General features: G+C 43.8%; 1 pseudogene; it reads right to left on the bottom strand.

Annotated features, from left to right (window-relative positions):
* Positions 1–4292: 4292 nt before the first annotated feature.
* On the bottom strand, positions 4293–4472 carry LOC126537635 (U2 spliceosomal RNA; annotated as a pseudogene).
* Positions 4473–6649: the final 2177 nt, after the last annotated feature.

Raw genomic sequence — 6649 nt, 5'->3', positions numbered from 1 at the left:
GAAAAATTTGCCTTTTTGTTGCATAGTCCGCCCTAGCCTGTAGTGCTGCTCTCATGTAGTCTGTCGCACACAGACTACGAGTTTTTTTTTATTTATTTATGCTGGAAAAACGGGGATGCAATGAACTCACATGTGGAGTTCATGTGGAGTTAAAACTCCACATGTGGAGTCAACTCCACATGTGGAGTTAAAACTGCAGTCACCGAGAAATTGCGCCTTCATGCTAACACTCGCTATACCCGCTATAATTATGCCTACCTGGTGATCTTATTTAGGTACTCTTTTAATAAGCACTTCATATATCAGCGCTCCTAATAACTGCCGAAATAGAACATCAATCGTAATTTGTGCACTAGGAAAGATATTGCTTGCAAGTATCCTACGCTCAGAGCATGGCTACGAATTGCCATTAAAAGATCAACTCGACAACAGACAACCTTCCCTAGCACTGCGCCTAGTGTGCCTATATGTTAACAGTTAGTAAATTGAGGTCCAGCTAATTACAGGATACCTGATTAGCGTGACCAATCATAAGTGGTGAGAGGAGGTGCGTACCGTTTTGGCGCATGTGAACGTGAACGAGTCATTTGGTTGTAGAAATGTATTGTAGGATGTGAAAATATCAAATGGAAACGACGTTTATAAAGCTTTTGTAATATGAGAATAAGTAGTAGAGCAGAAAGAAATAAAAATATACGAACACACAGGAGAGATTGCCAGACCTATTTGGTGCCTGTAAATGTATAAAGTGCGAATACGTGTGAAGACGCGCTACAGCTACCGTTTTGAGAAAAATGTAGCGTTGCGATTGAGTCATCAGGAGATTAACGAGCAAGTGTAAGAATAGGGTAGTGCGCAGAGAAAAATTCTCTAGGAGATAATACACGACTAGACCAATCTATTTAGAGGCAAATGACTGTTTTCTAGAAGCGGAGATACTGAAACAAAAAAGCATATTTGAAGTTGCTCTGTCCTTTAGTGATGAAATGAGCACAATGAATACATCTGGATATTTATGCTCATTCAAATGTATTCGATCTATGGAGTCTGCAAATTAAGATAGCATATTGAATTGCAAAGCAAGGCATGAAAGATCCTTCCAACACCAGGCGTCCGGGCATTCGTGGAAGAGTATTTCTTCAAAAGAGTTTCTAATCCAACGAACTGGCCGCCAAAGTAGCGAACAGTTCATTAAACTAGGCCAAACGCCATTAAGTCAGGCTGCCTTCAGCTCTGACGCTGGGCCCGTAGCGTCAACACCCCTACTTTAGCGTTTCCAGGCGCCTTCGTTAATTTGGCTGGCATTAGCTTAATGCAGTCATATGCGTTCGCTCATTCTAAAAGAGAGCAGGGCTCTTAATCGGATTTAGCTAAGAGTGAGACATGTATTCGCCAGGATGGTTTCTCGTGTTCCCTAGGAGACAGTATACACTACCAAGAAATGAGAATTACGCGAAAGGTTCTCAAGCTGAAGCGAATGCCCATTCGGGATACGTGGGAAATTGAGATGTGAAAGGAACTGTAGAAGGCGAGAAATAGCTAAAGAGCTCAGTACACAACAGCGCAAGGAACTCGCTTGCGAAGCTCTTCGGCCCTGCTCTGATGAATTCCTCCAAGCGCCGTTGGCAGTCGAGGCAGGAAGGAACATATTCTTCAAAAACGCGCGTGCTTACGCTGCACGCGCAGCCAGACGACCTTTGATGGGCCACAGTTAGTCCTGTTGTGACGGCGCTTTCCAAATTGAGTACCTTCTTTTTTTTTTGCTCAGGCTCTAACGTCTTTTGAGAAATGCTGAGAAGTGGTAAAAGGGTCTTAGGACTCTTTGCAATGCAATAAGATCACATATGCGTTGTTGAAGTCAGCTTTTCGTATTGAGCTCGTGAACCTTAAGGCATTTTCTCTGTGTAATCCTAGCTCCACAGCCGCGGATAAGTCACAATTGAGATATTTTTACAGAGTAAGGCAGTGCGACTGTTTTATTCAGCACGGTTTGTTACGCTACGCAGTGAATGCACGTGCAATCTGTCGCATTGTCATGATGTTCTGCTGGTGCACACCACATCAGCGATTCAATATACAGATATGGTTCCCTTTCCTATGACACCAACATTGAGAAATAAAACATTTGATCAGTGAAATTAGATCGCAATATGCAAAATATGAGGACATATCCGGCAACATTGATGAACCATACCGAATTATTTAGATGTTAACGGTGTCGGGATAATGTTCAATAGGAGATATAAAATAAAGGTATGACAAGTCTGCCCTCCAACCTCTAGCCATCATGAAGAAGAAAGAGAAAAGTTTTATAAAGCTGTTCAATTACCAATCGGAAAGGTGCCACCTCAGAATACTGTAGTCATGGTCCACTTCAACGTAATAGCAGGGTAGAGAACAAGCAATTGCAACGACGGCGGAAGCGCAGGAAGCGCAGGAAGCGCAGTAACCAGTAATGTACCTGGAAAAGCCTTAATGGAGAAACAACAAGCTAAATAAATTTTATAGTCTCTGCTAATGACAGCATAGTGCACGATGTAGAAATAATAGGGGAGGCTAAAGGGCACGCATTGTAGGTTAGTGAGGTCTAGCATCGCTCTCAATTTGAAGAAAGGAAGCGCGAAATCGGTGAAGGAGAAGGTCAACCTAGATGCACTACTGTCAAAGCAGACAAATTGTTGAGCCTAGCGCTCGCAAAAAAAAACAAGAAAAAATGGTCACTCACCAGGCCACATAAAAAATTTTGCTTATTCACTGCAAGATGTTACGTGTCCTCTAGGGAGCGTTCTGCTGCAAGAATTTTTCAAACTTATTCATTAATAGCTGAGATATGAATATTTCATGGCCGCGAAGCCATGATTTCAGGAGGCAAGCGTCACTGCCAGCACAACAGTCTCTTCACATGCCGCGTCTAGTCTCTGAAAGCGAAATTCCTTCACTGCATTCTCCCATACCGGATTTCCTCGAGGATCGCGTGACGTACACGTCACAGGCACTGCCTTCTTTTATTTTACTCGCTTCTTTTGCAGCGCGGCGCACTTCCGCTTACAGTATCACGAGCAAGCTGTTGCTCAAGTAAAACTCTTGCTTGGGCTAGTTGGTTCATGCTTGAAGTAGTAAAGGCAAGGCGCAGAAGACCAGGACTCAGGAAGAAGAACACAAACGACAGGACCGGCGCCGGTCCTGTCGTTTGTGTTCTTCTTCCTGAGTCCTGGTCTTCTGCGCCTTGCCTTTACTACTTCAAGCTGTTGCGTTTGTCTCGTTTCGCGCAGCGCACGATTTTGCAGACTGTGCACGAGAATATCTGACTGCGCGGTGTAAGATAAGCGCGGAAAGCTGGGCTACTTGGTTGTAAATAGTATTCGGAAACATCGTCCCAGCGCACAAAGAGACACAGACGAGCAAAGAGGGCATTCTTGTTGTCCCCGTCTGCTCGTCCGTGTTGATTTGTGGACTGGAGCGACGTTTCATAGCGCTCTAAATCAGTGCTACACGAACACTGAGGCAGACACAAGCGCATGACAGGGCATTATCGCACGTTGCAACACGGTAGAAAATGACACAGTTTCGTTGTCTATTAGCCAGACTGAATGACGTAGGAACAAGCGGACAAAGCGGAAGTACATCTCTTTTGCTACTGTACTAAGTAAAACAAAACACACGGACATTAGGTTTCTGCGTTTGATTATTTGTCTAAACTTTAATTTTTCGATTCAAGCCATGGATTACACAAGTAACTGATGTTACCTTGAGTAATTCTCGAATTCACGTGTCACTATAAGCGACGTGACAGCATATACTTGTCAATAAGCGCACTTGAGCATATACGTCATCTCCCCGACTGCGAGCGCGGTGCCCGTGACGAGAAGGGCAAACGGCGTTTTGTTTGAAATTTCAGCTCTTTACGCGGCGCGTATCGACTTAGCACAGACGATCGTTAGCGCGCATTATATTCACTGTGCTTGTCGGCTCAAAATTACCAGGCGGGGTGAGCGGCTCTTCAAGCTTCGCCCTTAAATGTAGACCACGGTAGTGTTATCAGGCCCCGTTGACGCCGACACCGACACCGACATCGTATATTGTGCGAGACGGCGCCCGACAAAAACAATGGATCCCTGTGGCACGGCGGGTCAAAGCAATGGCTCATACCCCCGTAAGCAAGGAAAAAGGGGTTTATGTTTGAGTTTCCACGCAACAAAATTATGTTCTGTCATTTGTGCAATGAAGCTATGTGTGGCTAGGTTCTGGTAAAAATTGCGTGCGTCTATCGAGCTGTGCAGATAATTTCTCCCCATACGTTTGCCGATGCTGATGATAGTGCAATACCGGCTCGACCTGTGGCAGAGGTGAAGCAGGCTTTAGACACTCCGCCAATTTGCAGAAATAAGTTAAATATCTTAGGTCCAAATACAACCCGTATCAGATCTTAGGCTGATACGCACAGATACTACACTTTGACTCGTGACGGCCGTGTCTACGTACGCACCGCCCTCTCTTTGTCGGCGTTCCAAGCGCTTGCGTATCTCCTTTCCGTTCCTTTCGCTCTCCCGTGGTGCCGACCCCGTAAGCGTGCTGCCTGCCGGTACCGCGAGGCGAAACAGATGCGAATCGTCCATGTGGCCCCGATCCCGCACACTTGGAGTGTTTCACAGAGGAACGGCCAGTTTCAGAGAGAGTTTATTAAGACGCCTACATACAAAGCTTCGCAGGTCATCCGCCTTCAGAAAGTGGAATGACACAGAATTAAAAAAAAATATTTTACCGTATATTCAAATTACGATCCGACGCTATCACGTCTGTATGTTGTGCGTAAGTCTGGCTTTACAAATATTCTGGCGCATTTTACTTTGCGAAATTGAGTAAGTTCGGTATTTCAGTCCAGTGGACGCCGACGCCAGCGCTGTGTGGCACGGACGCCGACGGCGGCGAGACGGGGCCCTTAACGCTGTCGCGTTAATATGCCGCTTTAGAACAGGTAGGTGAAGATACTATAGAGGTAATGCATGAACCCCTAACTATATATATATAGGCTGATTTCATAAGCAGCAATTGAAGTTGGAGGCAAGACACCAAGGCAACCAGTACGTAAGCTAGCTATTCCAAGTAAGAAAGTACCTAAAAAACAAACGACAAAGCATGAAAGTGTCTTACTGAAGTGATCACATACAATTCGCTCTACTGCCAAAGCTGACGAGAAAGAAGATAACAGGCGAGTTACGGAATTATAACAAGGAAAACATTGAGGGAGCAGTAAAAATGGCCCAGCATGAAATGAGTGAGAACAAAATGTTATATAGGATAGGGCAAGATGTATGCGTTGAAAAAAGGCAGAGTAATATTGTGTGCAATTTCCATGATATAGTAAAAGCAGCAGGCGAATGCTATACTAATCGGTACAGTGCCAAGAGCAGCCACGCAATATTCATTAGGCGTTGTGATGAATATGATGCAGAAGCTCCTTCTATAACAAGCCTTGAAGTTAGGAGGGCTTTGCAAGACCAGCTCATGGAAAAGGCGGCATAGGAAGATGCAAGGACAGTTGATTTATCAAAAAATTGAGGATGTATAATGCTTAGAATGTTTTCAGCCCATTAGACCTTATCCGTGACTACTTTAAGCGTACGAGAGAGCTGGAACAATGTCGACATTGTACTAATCCGTAGAATGGGAGACTTTAAAGAACTGAATAATTATAGACCCGTTTCCTTGTTTGTACTATCGTATAAAATATTCACCAAGATAATTGCCAACAGAGTAAGACCAACACGTGACTTCAGTCAACCAAGAGAACAGGCTGCCTTCAGGAAGGGATATTGTACAATCAATCACATCCACATTATGAATCAGGAAATCACTCCTTCCATATGGTTTTCATAGGTTACTAGAATGCATTTGTTTCATTGGAGATACCAGAAGTCATGGATGCATTAAGTAATCAACGAGTAAAAGGGGCATCTGTAAATAGCTTGGGAAATATCTACAAGCATTCGACAGCTACACTCCTACTCCGCAAAGAAAGTGGGAAATTACCTATAAAGAAAGGGTTCAGGCAAGGAGACACAATCTCTCCAATGATATTACTGCATGCTTAGAAGAAGTATTCAAGCTATATTCAGGCTTAGGAGTGACGATCGATTGCGAATATCTCAACAACCTTCGGTTTACAGATGACATTCTCCTGTTTAGCAATACTGGTGATGAACTGCAAAAATTATTGAGCTGCTTAACCGAGAAATATAAGATTAGGCTTGAAGTCTACTCAAATGATATTGCGCTTGGTGTGTCGTCCTCTCACGTTCGTGTCGTTCTTTTGTTGCGCACTATCATTTGAGTAATGGATTGCCAAATTGCCCGGAATGCTGCTCTCATTAAGTTGAAGTCTAGTATGCAGAAGTCAACGGTCATGTTTAATAACCGTACAAGGGAACAATAATTCATAATCACCAGTCAGTTTATAGAGTCTGTGCAGGTGTATGTTTATCTAGGTAAATGAATCAAAGGGGCACTGATCATGAGAAACATATTTAGATAAGTATAAAAATCAGTTGGAGTGCAGCATTACGAAATTATGACTGATATCTCACTTCTGTCGCGGAAAAGACATATGTACAATCGTTGCATTCTAGCAGTACTAACATTTGGGGTAGAA

The sequence above is a fragment of the Dermacentor andersoni genome, chromosome 4, assembly GCF_023375885.2.
Source record: "Dermacentor andersoni chromosome 4, qqDerAnde1_hic_scaffold, whole genome shotgun sequence".
NCBI lineage: Eukaryota > Metazoa > Arthropoda > Arachnida > Ixodida > Ixodidae > Dermacentor > Dermacentor andersoni.
This window is presented reverse-complemented; position numbering and strand designations above follow the sequence as displayed.